Raw genomic sequence first — 14,251 nt, forward strand, 5'->3', positions numbered from 1 at the left:
AGCCCTGATTGATTGACTTGTTTTGCTCTCCTGTTTACCCAGCTGGGCCTGCCACTGCCCGCTCTGGCCAACCTCTGGGGCACTGTTGGAAAGACTGTGGACTTAGCCAGCAACTGGCCAAACTGAGGCAGAGGACTTCCTATCTGTGTCTGCAACTTTCCTGCCCCACTGGGCCTTTTAGCCCCACCTCCAGGACCCCTTCCCTTAGTCTCAGCCGTAAACAATCCTGCAGACTTTCTTCCCATTTATGGAATTTAGTGTCACTCAGGCACTAATAGGTAAACATGTGTCCCAAACCCCTAGGCCTAATTCTTCTAGCCTTTTAAAATGCTGGTCACCTCTGCAATTCATTATGCCATTCAAGGTAAGCAAGAGCAGAGAGCTCCGGGAGAGGAAGAGGGACAGATAGCTATGGCAAAGTCGCACATCTGAGGACACAAATCAAGTCTGTTGTCCACTATGTCGGTCTCTTCCCTGCTCATCGAAAAAACTAACTCCAGAGAACCTGGCCTGCCCATGCCATCCCCACACTCCCAGGCTAGCTTGGGTCAAGGATCACGAGTATCACGCCGCCTGGTGAGCTCTTCAGGGCTTCACCCTGGCTGCTGAGGAGGAAGGATCTGACTGACTTCTCCAGGGATGAGCCCTCTGATAGGTTAGCCAATTCCAAGTGGTCAGCCCTAAAGCAACTAAATGGACTCAGTAGTGTGTGTGTGTGTGTGTGTGTGTGTGTGTGTGTGTGTGTGTGTGTAATTTAACAATAAACAAGAAGAGAACATGAGTTTGAGAGGGAGCGGGAGAGACATGGGAGGAGCTGGAGGGGCAGGAAGGTGGGGTAGAAATGATGTAAAGACACTACTCAACTGACTCTACCCCATACCAAACACAAGCAATTGGTGGCAAAATTGCCTTGGCTGTCTTCAGGCACTACTGTGATGATCTAGTATGGGGGCTTTGAGGTGAGACAAGGCTTTGGTTTCTGTGCTAAACATTCATTTTTATTTTTAATTATGTGTGTTATACATGCATGTATGTGGGTATGTACAATTGTGCATGTGCCTGTGGAAGCCAGAGGTATTGGAGCCCTCTGGAGACAGAATTACTATTTGTGAGCTATTGGACCTGGATACTGGAAATTGAACTCCGGTCTTCTATAAGAAAAATACTACATGCTCTTAATTGCTGAGCCATCTTCCCAGGCAGAGAGAAGCCTTTGTAACTGTTTGACCTTGGATATGTTGGTTAGCTTGGCTGATTCTCACTAACCTTCATACTGCAGTAAGTAGGAAATTACCTACTTACTGCCTTATTAGGCAGATAAAGGAGGCCAAAAGCTTAGCAGCTGGTCTGTATGACCAGTGTACATGGAACTGTGATGACCAGAGGGTGGGATTGTGGAGAACAAAGGTGAGGCACTGACGGTTCAATACTGTGTTTGTCCTAAGCTTTTCACAGTTTGGGAGATGGAAAGAGCCCAGCAGTCCTTCAAGGGAAGACTGACTGCTAGTCTAGCTTCATTTCTGTTGCTGTGGTAAAATAGCCTGGCCAGAAGCAACTTGGGGAAGAAAGGGTTTAATTGGCTTATAGTTCTTTTATCATTCATCCTTGAGGGGAAATCAAGTCAGGGACTCAAGCAGCTAGTCATACCTGCTCATTCATAGCCAAGAGCAGAAAGAAACAAAAGAAGCCATGGTGCCTGCTTGCTCATGCTTATGCTCAGCTGGCCTTCTTCACTTACACAGTCCAAGACTACCTGCTAAGGGAATGGTGCCACCCACAGTGGGTTGGATCTTCTCATACTAGTCAACAATCTAGCTAAGCTCCCATAGGCCAACCTGATTTAGGTAGTTCCTAAGTTGTGGGAAGTGACAAATTGTTTTGTGTGTGTGTGTGTGTGTGTGTGTGTGTGTGTGTGTGTGTGTGTGTGTGTGTGGAGAGAGAGAGAGAGAGAGAGAGAGAGAGAGAGAGAGAAGTATTAGACAGTCTTTAAAAGGAAGAAAATTCTGACTCAGACAGCACAGATGAACCTTGAGGGTACTATGCTAATCAAATTCTCATTAAATACAATAAAATATTATGTGATTCCACTTATTTGAGGTATGTAGATAAGTCAAATTTATATCAACAGAGAGTAAAATGAGAGTTACAAAGAATTGTAGAGAGGAGTTTTCTTTTACTGGGATGTTTCAGTGACGAGGGATGTGTGTGTGTGTGTGTGTGTGTGTGTGTGTGTGTGTGTGTGTGTGTGTGTGTAAGAGAGGGCAGGGGGAGAGGGAGGAAACACTTGGGGATGGCATGGAACTGTCATTAAAAATACAATAGGGTGGAAGTTTCTGAGCTCTGAAAAAACAGCAAGCAAGAAGTACAGGTTTCATCCCTAGGCTCTGATCACCTGGGATGAGCCCGAAGCCCGTTTGGGCTTCAACTGTGGCCAGGCCCGGTGACCACAGAAGGAAGAGAGAGGGAATTCGGACTGGCTTGGAGTAAAAAGTGCAGAGATTTGCAAACGCAATCAGCTCCACTCCCCACCACTTCCAAGGCAGAGTGGGTGGGACCAGCCTCCCCTCTTCCTCCAATCCCACTCCTTCCAGGCTCTACCGGGGGCCCCTCAGGGCTGCTCTTCTTATTCGGTTGGGCTGCCTGATTTCCCTGGAGAGGAGGTTTCGGAGGTGGGCCAGTCTCCACATCTCCAGCCAACCAGCCTCTTCACTGGACCATTCCAGGACCCTGCACACGTGGACCCTGGCTGTGCGGACCCACCTGAGTCCAGGAACGCCAGCAGCTGGGATCCCAGCATAGGCTCGGAGGTAATTAGGCACGTCTTCTCTGCTCCTGAAGTAATGTTTATTTATCTTTCAAACTCTGCCAACCCAAATGGCTTGGGCTGTGATTTACCATCTCACCATTATGTCATACTTCCTTATGGCTTTTATGACCAAGAAAGACTCCAGGCACAGTAGCCATATTATGTCCCAGCGAACCCCTGCCCAAATTAAGTCACTGTTTCTGGTCCCTGTCGCTGGTCAAAAAAATGACATCTCAGGGTAATTACCATTTTAAGGGCACATTTTAAAGCAAATGCAAAAAAAGAAAAAAAAAACTAATGAATGTACCTATTTTCTGACCGAAATTTGCGTGTGTCTTTCACTCTCTCCTGGCAAACATGGTTTATGTTTATTTAAACAGCCCTTAATAGAAATGTACAGCTGCAAAGCATCTTGCTGCTCTATGCTTTCTGGTCAAGAAAATTGCCCATAATCACAGTTGACTTCACTATTCATAATGGGATATTATTTTTGTTACTGCACAGCATAGTTCAGTGTAGGAATGTTCTCAACGCAACTGTAAGGCTTATCTGAGGTCACAGGTACTCCATTCATTCATTCATTCATTCATTCATCCATTCATTTATTCCTTCAATCAACTTTTTGGGAAACATCATTAAAAACCTTTAAAATGGAGGGAAAATCATACCTAGATACATGAGCTAGCCTGGCAGGTCACCTATGTGATAAGAGTAGCTATTGTTAAACAGCTGAAGAATCATTTGTTGTACATAGTAGCTAAAGTACTGATGTTGCTGGATGGTTTACTTTAGTTATAAGTTGAAATAGAGTCAAGATTTTCCTAGTGATACATGCGTTCCTCTTACTTGTGTGTATTTCAGTATTTTAGGATGGCGTGTCATTTTTGGTTTTGGATATGAGGCTTTATGTAGCTCAGAATGGCCTCTCTCTGTGTAACTAAGGATAACCTTGAACTCCTGATCCTCTGTCTCTGCCCACCTGAGGACTGGGATAACAAACATGCTTGACCACATCCAGTCTTTTCTGTTTTCTTTCTTCTCTTTTCTTTTTTTAAGGCAGGGTCTTGCTATAGAGCTAAGGCTGTTCTAGAACTTGATATGTGAGTTAGACAGGCCTCAGACATGAGATCCTCTTACACCTTCTAGGTGCCAGGTATGTGCTGTGCCCAGATCTTAGTATGTTTTAGTTGGGTTTATGAAAAGGACTCGGTTAATAGCATGTCAAGAATCATATATTCCCAAAGCACATTTGGGGACATGTTTAATGTCTGCAAAGGTCATTTGTCATTGCTTCACAGTTTAGCCATGGCACTTGTGATAAGTGGGAGAGTGGAGAGAGGAAAAACGTGGGAAGGCAAGTTAAAACGATGCAGCTTTTCCTGAACTTAAGTGAACACATTGTTAGCTCGATTGGCCCCACGTTTTGTGGTGCTGATTGTCATTTATAATACAGGGATAGTGTTTGTTCTGTTTCCAGTATTTTTCAAGTACAGAGATGTGATCTTTGAGAATTCTGAATGTCTCTGAGTGTCCATCCTTCTTCTCAGTATCAACCACCTCGAGCACTGGCTGTGCACTATATGTTAAGCTCCTTAGAAATGAGAGTGGGATCCAAGGGGCAGCTTCCGGGGTCTGTTTCATTGAGTGATTGTGTTACAGACCTCATGTACCAGCCTTAGAACACAGATATGCTTGGTTGTGAGTCAAACCAGAAAAGGGAATTAGTTACTACTGAAGAACTAAGTATGCCGTCTCTATGGGGGAGCCAAGTAGGGGTATGTGGCTGTTTGAGACAGAGACAAGGGTGCCTATGTTGCCTTGATTTTCCGATCTAAACCAGATTTCTGAAGTTGATCAGAATATATCAGAAGTGATATATTCCAAGCAAATGGAACAAGCAGTCAGTCTGACATCTTTATTGTAAGGGTGCTAGCAATGTTTCCCAGACCTTGAAAACACTTCCTTGCTCCAACTTGACTTTCCAACACTATATTAGCCGATGTAGTGAAATAAAGATATTGTTTCAAAATAATGCTTTGCCAGTCACAGTGACTATTGCTCCAGCTCTGGAGAGCCTTAGGCAAAGAATTGCAAGTTCAAAGCAAGCCTGGGCTGTGCGTCGCGAGACAAACTCTAAAACAATACTTTGTTCGTTTTAAGTCATTCTTTTTCTTTTTCCCAATGCATGCTTTGCAAAAGGAGGCCAGTTCTTTTGGAGGAAAGAAATGCATTAAAGAACAAGCTGGAATCCTGCTAGAGCTGTTAAGGAGACCAGTTGTACGGAGATGCAACCTTGGTAATTAATCAGTGCGAATCCCGCGGCCAACTCAGGAGGGAGGAGGCCCTCTCCTCGGAGACGGGAAGATGACTACTCCCTTCTGATTGAAAAAGCACTATCCCAGACCTTCTGGCTGCTGACATGTAGATGTACATCTGGCTGTAATCTCTCACTCCCTGCTGGCCTCTGCCAAACTGTGTGGAACAGAAATCCAGTTTCTCCCCCATGTAAAGAGAAAGAGAGAAATTGACGAGTTAGATAGTTAAAATTCTGAGCACTGGCTAAGAGAAGGAACATGCCCAAAGCAATAAAAAGCCTCTCACTTGAAACCTGGAGCTGAAGAAAGCGTGGAGCAGTGTAATCAACCAGTGGGCTTGACTGGGGTGAAGGGAGTCGGAGCCTACAAGCCACTGACGAGCCTTGATACTCCACAGATGAGTGAAAAAATATTTCAATTGGGTTAAATCTACCCTGGCCCGATGACCAAGATAGAAAGGATCTTGATAATGTTGGAAAGGATTTATTTGCACTTCGGTGTTTGCATTTCTATAAATCTCACTCTAAATTTTATGTGTGGGTGTTTTAAACACAGCTTTATTTGTAAGGAATGAAAGCACAGTTGAGGAGGGAAATGTGCTCTGGCCCTTCTTTGTGCGGAAATATGCTCTGTCCCCTCTGTATGTTCTCACCCAGAGGATGTGCATCATTCTAGCAGAGCAGTGTCAGCTTACCCAAACTGCGGGACTGCAAGTCACAGCAGGGGACACCCTTGGAAACTGAGCCTTGGGAGCCCACACTGCGTAAGGGACAGCAAACACCACAGGGCTCCAGCTTTTTGAAAAAAAAATTTGTTTGACTTATTTTTTTAAACCAGCAGATAATGTTAGATACCATTATGTTATTTTTGAACAAAGCATGCTTGTGAGGTTCTCGTTCCTCCATCTTCTCCATCCCCTGCTACCTCTGTTCTTCCTTACAGCCTCCTGTCCCCAGATTCTTCTCCTCTTTCATGTCCCATGTGTCCTTTGCCCACGTCCCATCCTTCCTCATCACCAAGGCTACAACTTTTGCATCCAATAGTACAGCCTTTGTTTCTTCAGGTTTTTTGTTTTGGTTTTGGTTGGGTTTTTTGGTGCTTCTAGCACTGGACTCCAAGGCATGATGGTCTACCAGCTGAATTGTATGCCCAGCCCTGAATCTTTCTTTCAAAATTAAAACGTCTCTGGGAAGGCCATCATCTAAAGTTACTGGTTTTTTTTTAAGTAATTAAGTACTTAACCCTTTCATTTCTAGCCCAAACTCAAAATACACATTAAAATTCAGAGAAGAATATAGCAAATTACTTTTCTGCCATGTAGCGTTTAAGTATATTGCTGTATTTACTTTGTTTTCCATTTGTAAGAGTTTCCTTTTATAATATTATAGAAATTAATTCAATACCCAGTGTCTGTGTGTGTGTGTGTGTGTGTGTGTATGAGAGAGAGAGAGAGAGAGAGAGAGAAAGAGAGAGGAGAGAGAGAGACAGACAGACAATGACAGACAGAGAGAAGAAAAAGAAAGAGAGAGAGAGAAAGAAAGAGAGAGAGAGAGAGAGAGAAAGAAAGAAAGAAAGAAAGAAAGAAAGAAAGAAAGAAAGAAAGAAAGAAAGAAAGAAAGAAAGAAAGAAAGAAAGAAAGAAAGAAAGAAAGAAAGAGAAAGAGAGAAAGACAGACAGACTTCCAGGCCATAGATAAGAAGTAACATGGTTTGTAAGTCTGTTTTGTTTTAACCCCCCACATGTTCTTGAGTATTCTCACTGTTCAAGACACATTTAGTTTTACTGATTCCCTCAACTGATGGGTATTTAGGTCATTTTCAATTTTTCAGAAATGATATGCAATATACACAAAATAGGACATTCCACAGAAATTCTTTTAGAAAGTAAGATTGGGGCCGGAGAGATAGCTTAGCAGTTAAGAACACTTTTTGCTTTTTTAGAGGACCCAAGTTTAGTTCCTAGCACCCATATCATGTGGCTGACAACTGCCAATAACTCTAGTTCCAGGGAATTGGATACCCTTTTTCAGCTTCTGCAGGCACCTCATACAAGTCTCTCTCTCTCTCTCTCTCTCTCTCTCTCTCTCTCTCTCTCTCTCTCTCTCTCTCTCTCTCTCTCTCACACACACACACACACACACACACAAATAAATAAGTAAGTAAATCTGAAAATGAAGGTATTGCTGGGCTACAGAATACGAACATTTTTAGTCTGATTGTTGTCAGATCTCTTTCCAACATAGCTCACCCCGTCCACAGTCCTACCAGTCGAGGATGAGTTGCCATGATACCATGACACTGACAATGTATGTGTTAATTTTTGCCAATCTGATGAGTAAGATAATGTCTCATTTTGGTTGTGCTTGTTTATTTCCCTAAGTACTGATGAGGGAGAACATCTTTTCATATTATAGACCTTTCCAGTTTCTTCTCCAGATGTCTATTGGCATTCATTGCCCATTTTGCTTTGGTGTTACTTGCCTTTTAGAAAATGACTTATGACTTATGGTGTGATATTCTCTACTTATCCAGCAGAAATATTATAATACCCCAACCCCAGCAGATGCTGGACACCACATAGTATGGAGCAGTATGAACTCTTTCTATAAAATATTCTGTTTTTACCATTGATCTTAGGAACCTTAGTATACCAGTTTTCCCTCTTTCCTCCTTAAATCCAGGACTTTCAATTTCTGGCTTCTCTTCAGATTATCCCAATGGCCAGCATCAGTTTCTAGTGCCTCTTTGTGTAGCCTTTTGTGATTGCTCTGAGGTTGATAGTAAATGTCCCTAACTTGCCAGGCAACCAGTGCCATCATTTTACGTGCTAGAATGAAGTATAAAGACTTCGACTCCCTTTGCATTCTTTTTCTTTTCCAGATTCTAATTATTCTTAAAGATCTCCTCTATACGCATTGAAAACCATATGAGATAAATTGTACGTTTTGCTCTGTCAACCGTAATTTAGAACCCTCAACAGGAGAGGAAGGCCTATTGTGTTTGCCCATATTTTTTTTGCACCTTCTTTGTTCTTCCTTCCTTCCTGATTCTCTAAGATTCTTCCTATTATTCATTTCTGTTTGGAGAACTTCCTCTAGCTATTCTTTAAAGTTTGGTGTGCTAATGAGAAATTCTTTGAGTTTTCCTTCATCTGAGAATACCTTGACTTCCTTTTCGTTCCAGGAAGATATTGTTTTCTGGTTGTAAAATTCTTCACTGGAAATTCTTTTCTCCCAGCCCTTGAAACATGTTGTCTACTTCCTCGTCCCTGCTGAAGGCTCTGATGAGAAATCCGGTCGTTGTTGATTATTCTTGTGTTAGAGACAAGCTGCCATTTCTTGCTGCCTTCAGGGTTTCTTTCTTTTTATTGTCAGAATATTGACTATATTCAGGGTCTTGCCCTGAATTTCTGAGGGTTTATTCCATATGGGGTTCATGCATCTTTTTTAAATCTGTAGCTTTATTCTTTTTGCTAAAGCTGTGAAAATTCTAGTGACTGTTTCTTTGACTGCTTTGTAATCCCTGTCTTCTGTCTGTCCTGGTTCTTCTGAGAGAGGAGACAGGAGGGAGGAAGGGAAGACAGAAACTCACTCCCTAGCCCAGGCTGGCCTGGGACGCATGATGATTCTGCTGTCTTAGGCTCTGGTCTGGGCTGCACGCCCCGCCTCACCTGGCTAGGATCACTGTCTCTCTTGCTGTGGTCCCACAGCTGTCTGGCGCTCTGTTCATACTTTTTCAGTCTCCTTCTTTTCTATTGTTTGTACAAGGTAATTTGTCTTCTTTTTATTATTGTCGTTTTCAGTTCTCATATAAGTAGATATTGGGCACTGAGCACCTTTTCCTCATGCTCCTGTACCCCCTTTCCTTCCCCCTTTCCCATTCCCTGCTCTGCCCTCTTCTCCAGCATCTCCTCTGCTCTTGAGCCTACCATCTACTGAGATTTGCTGCTTTTACGTTTCCAGTTCTGAAATGTCGATTTGGTTGTTCTTTATGTCTTCTATTTGCTTGACACGTTTTGCCCTTTCTTTCAAGTAAGTTTATAATAGCATCCCTAAACATTTTGATGATGGCTGCTTACCACCTTTGTTAGATAATTCTCACATGTTTTCTCAGTCCGGGCGCCCACTCATTGTCTTTTCAGCTTTATGTAGAGATTTTCTTGGTTCTGGTATAACATGCTTTCGTAATTAAAATTTTGACATTTGGAGGATTTTATCACGAGACTCTGGCTCTTGCATCTTCAGCTTTAACAGACTTCCCTTGGCACTGATACAGAGGTAGGAAGGGGCGCCACCTCATCACTGTTGCCTGCAGGCTGCTAGTCCGGCTTTATTCCCATTGCTGTGATACCATGACATACCATGACAAGAAAGCAACACGGGAAAGAAAGGGGCCGTCTACAGCCTTACGATTCCAGACTATAGTCCGTCAACAAGGGGACGTCAAGGCAGAGGCTCAAGCAGCGAGCCACACCACATCCACAGTTACGGACAAAGAGCAGCACCCATGCTACCTGCTTGCTGGGCCAGTTCATTTTCTTCAGTCTTAGACAGTTCAAACCTAAATGGTGCCACCCACATTGGGCTGGGTCAAGTCACACTCTTATCCCTCACAGATAGAAACGCACAAGCCAACCTGACTTAGACATTTCTTCAATTGAGAATCTCTTCTCAGAGGACTCTGGGTTGTGGCAAGTTGATATTTAAAACTAGCCCTCACAACCAGGGTCTTTGTAACGTTTCTTCTGTAGTTCCAGCTCCTCACTACACCCTCTTGGATACCTCGTAGGTTAAGTGATTGTGATGCCTTCTTACAGCGGGGAAGGTTGAGCCTTTGCTGGCATGAGTAAAAGCAGGCCCACACTTTTTTGACTTTGACTGAAGCAGAGAGAAACCATTGCTAAGTGTTTTCTGTCTGACTAGGTGGCTCTTCTCTTTTCTTTTTCCTTGCCTAAAGGGGTAAGCTTTTCCTGGTCTATGCTTACTAATGTTCTTGCATGGCTGGCTTCTCTAGCCCCCTGCTTGGGGTATATAAGGTCAAAAGAGAATCGAAGAAACTTAACATTGTTTCCTCGGTTCCCAAGATCCTTAGCTGTCTGCTCTCTTCTCTGTGTCAGAATCTTCTTATGCTTGCTTTATTCGTAGTGTTCAGAGTTCGCTGTACTTGGCAGAAGGAATAGGGGGAAATACTTTTAATTCATCTTGTCCTAGAACTAAAAGTACAAGATCATCTTTTATGATTTTTTCAACCATTTTCCCCATCAAATCTTCTGTGATCGTTGTGTGTGTGGCCATACTGTTCGCAGTGGTGATGGAGTGGTGAAAGCGGTCACTATCAGGCATGCAGTAAGCTACCTAAAGAAACTTGTTAGTTAGTGCCTTACTAAAGGCATGCATTTTGAACAATAGCATCCCTTTACAAATGTGTGTGTTCTAATTGGTTATTTCTGGGGCTATATGATACTGGTTCTTCCTATTAATACACCAAGCATCCTTATTGGATACTCTTGTTGGCTCTACTTCCACCTAGCTTCCCCTCATGTTTTCTACATAGGCAATCAATGTCATTCTCAGGTATGAAGTTTTTCTTTCTTTCTTTTCTTAGACTATTTATTACATCTGCTAAGGTTTATTAATTTGCTTGTTTATTTATTTATGTATGTGCCAGGAATTGAACCAAGGGCCGTGCACATACCAGGCACTCAGTCCATCACTTGTCTACATCCGCAGCCTGTGCCTGCTAAGTTTCGAGTACAGTGTTAAACTGAAGCAGGAATGGCAGGCAGCTTTATCTTTTCCCTCTGGAGTTTTAAGAGAAATGTTTGTAGACTCTTCATTATGACGTTTTTTAAACAATTCTTTTTTTTGTTTTTTGTTTTTTTTTTTTTGTTTTCCAGACAGGAATGTTTTTTGTTTTGTTTTGTTTTATGAGATAGGGTTTCTCTGTGTAGTTTTGGTGCCTGTCCTGGACCTCTCTCTGTAGATCAGGCTGGCCTCAAACTCACAGAGATCGGCATGGCTCTGCCTCCCAAGTGCTGGGATTAAAGACATACTTCACCACCACCTGGCTGTTATACAATTCTTGTGGATACTTTTTTAAAAATCAAACTAAGGAGGTTTTCTAATGCCAGTTTTCTGAGATCTTCTTGTTACACATGTAGGTTGCATCATTTTTAATATATCTTCCCTTTGACCTGCTCTGTGGTGAGTCTTATCATGAGATTTTCTAACATAGAACCATCTGTGCATTCTCAGAGTACATCTTGGATGGTCACATACATAAGTAGGTCTCAAGTCATCAGATTATTTTTCAAAACTTTTTCTCTGTTCATGGGAGGATTTGAGCAATGTTTTTGTTCCTTGGACTGTTCTTGTCTAGTTTGGGGATCAAATTGCAGTAGCCTTATGAATGTGAGATATTTTCTTCTGTTTTTCTCTAGATTAAACAGTGATAGTTTTATCAATTTTCAATTTTATTGGCATAGACTTATTCATAATATTATAAGATCTTGCCGGGCGGTGGTGGTACATGCCTTTAATCCCAGCACTTGGGAGGCAGAGGCAGGCAGATCTCTGTGAGTTCGAGGCCAGCTTGGTCTACAGAGAGAGATCCAGGACAGGCACCAAAACTATACAGAGAAACCCTTTCCCCCCCCCCAAAAAAATAAGATCTTTATAGCTACAATGTTTCCATTGCCAGGTATGTAACATTTGGATCATTGCGTCATTTTGTTGAAATTTTCTCTTTAATGGGTAATGATCTGTTTAATCTCAATGATATTTTGCCAAGATGTTTTAAAATCTGCTGTGAATATAGTTTTACATACTTTCTTTGGGTTAGTATTTGTCTGGTTTATACTTTCCTATCCTTTTACTTTTCTACTTAGTGTGGAGTATTGAAGAGTAAGGTGGCCTTGTCTAGACAGGATGCTTCTTAAAAACACTATTCAGCAGACTTTGATGTGTCTGTCGTTTTGTGATTTTTTTTCCATTTTACTTTATTTTCTATCACTACTTTATATAGTTTCTCTATTATTCTTCTCTTGCCTTTATTGGATTGATCATTTTTTTCTCCTCTGCCTCCTTCTAAATTTTGGAAATTGAACTCAACTCTGTTTTTTGAGTAATTACTCTGAATTTTTGCATGTACCCAATGACCATACAGAAGCTTAGGTGAGTGTATTTCTTTGTTCATGCTATGGATAATACAACAAATTGATCTTAAATATGACAGTTGACTTGCTGCACTTTCTCTGGGACACCATGTATGTGTTTGCCCAATCACTCTCCATACTCCCCGTCCCTGGAATGTACCTGGATTTTTCCAATGTGGACAGTTAATCTCTTTCTAGCATTTCTCCTTTCCTGTATTATGCTAAATGAGTGCTCATTTCCTCCTTGGCCTTGAGTTACAAAAGTCTCTCTTCTTGCCCAAGTCTTAGAAAGTACAGGCTCCAGGAAAAAAAGGGGCAGTAGAGACAGGATTGCCAGATAAAATATGGGGCAGCCAATTAAATCTGAATTACAGACAACCAATAAAATACTTAGTGCGTGTATACCCCATGCATGTACTTATGGCAAAAATCAGCCATTGTTTATCTGAAATTCAAATTTAACTGGAGGCCTTCTCTTCTTTTCTCTAAATCTGGCAACCATAGATAGAGGGGTGTGGGTTAATCTTCTGATGCAAACGTTTTTCTCAGTGCTTTTCATCCAAAATTCACCAGATGTTTCTTAGATGGATTTTCAGTTTACAAAGGGGTAAAATAACTGACTGATTAAGTCAAGATTAGGCTGCAGAGCAGCACTAGGGCTGGAGATTTAAGCTTGAACTTCTCCAACATATGATCTAATTCAGTAATCTCTTTATCAATAATTTATTGACTGGAAGGAAATAAGAGCAGAATGATCACAGAGGCACATGTTTCCATGAAAAGCAAATTTCAAAAGAGACTAACAGTGATGGCTGCTAAGGTTTTAGTTTTCTTGAGACCATAGGAATGGGGTTTAGTCTCTTCTGTAATGCTTCTCAAAGCGTCGTCATCCCAGGACTGTCAATGCCAGAGTCATCTGGAGAGAAATGAAGATAATCGGCCCTTTGAAGGACTCAGATCATGACCTACACCTCATTGGTGCCACAGTGACTTCTGTTTCCAGCACCTTTAGTTCCACACCAGCTTTTGTCCAGAGGGTCTGGATGACAGGGGCTTTGCTAATTTTAGTTTTGTTTCCTCTGTTCCATCACATATCACAAAAGCAACTCAACTGAAGAGAGACTTGATGTCCCCCAACACACCCAAACAAAGGAATCCAAAAGAAGTTCAAATGTAAAAATGGGTGACTTGATCTCTATTAAATCACTAGCTTCAACTTGATCCTGAAAGCTGAAGAGGTTTCTATGCCTTCCCTTGCATTGGTGTCTTGATGGTCCTTAAAACTAATTCTCCGCTTTTTCTCAGCCTGGCTCCAAGAGACCTAAGGACAGCTAAGCTGGAGCTTCAGAGCTCCAGTAGAAGTACTCTCGGTCAGTATTGAACCGACACAAGTGGAGAGCAGAAGTTACGAACCTTGAAAAGAAGGTGGTCAAGAGATGTAGTTTGACTTCCAAAGCATCCCTCAGACACACATAACTGAGGTGACTTTTTACATCAAAGATTCGTTTCTTTTAGAATTAAAATTAATGTATTTAGTCAATTCTGTCATATCACTGTTTATAGCAAACAGTGATATGCTAATAAAAACTAGTATTAGTAACCATTTTTATTAATAACTAAAGTAGCTTGGTAATTTAACCCCTACTATTAAAATGCAAGTAACCCAAGATGACTAGGCTCTGCTGTCCTCTCCTTGTGTTACCAGGGACTCAGTTCTTTTTAGACTGTGTGTTGCCAGTTAATACTTGCCTAAATATTTCTTTCATACTTAGAACATTATAGCTACTTTTTCAGGCTTCAAATATTTCCACCTAATTCTAGAAACATGTGTGCTACGCCTGAAATGCTGACAGCTGTAACTTAGACTCAAAATAGTTGGGCCTGCTCAAGGAAACTGAGCAGACAGAAGCAGGGGTAAGAAGTGGACAGCTGAACAGGCATCAGTAGACAACTGCCAGGTACTCAAGTGACCAAGCTT

At 41.9% G+C, this 14,251-nt stretch overlaps 1 protein-coding gene across 3 annotated transcripts in view; it reads left to right on the forward strand.

The window, feature by feature from the left end:
• Positions 1-14,251, forward strand: part of Plac1 (placenta enriched 1) — a 168,842-nt gene that overhangs the window by 44,258 nt on the left and 110,333 nt on the right. The window contains exon 1 of one of the 3 annotated variants that reach the window (XM_076561666.1): positions 2,702-2,807. The exons of the other annotated variants lie outside the window; for them this stretch is intronic. The gene's annotated coding sequence lies outside the window, so the exon portion shown is untranslated. Of the gene's footprint in view, positions 1-2,701; positions 2,808-14,251 lie in introns of those variants that run through there. 3 annotated transcript variants of the gene reach the window in all.

This window comes from Peromyscus maniculatus, chromosome X (genome assembly GCF_049852395.1).
Source record: "Peromyscus maniculatus bairdii isolate BWxNUB_F1_BW_parent chromosome X, HU_Pman_BW_mat_3.1, whole genome shotgun sequence".
Classification (NCBI taxonomy): domain Eukaryota; kingdom Metazoa; phylum Chordata; class Mammalia; order Rodentia; family Cricetidae; genus Peromyscus; species Peromyscus maniculatus.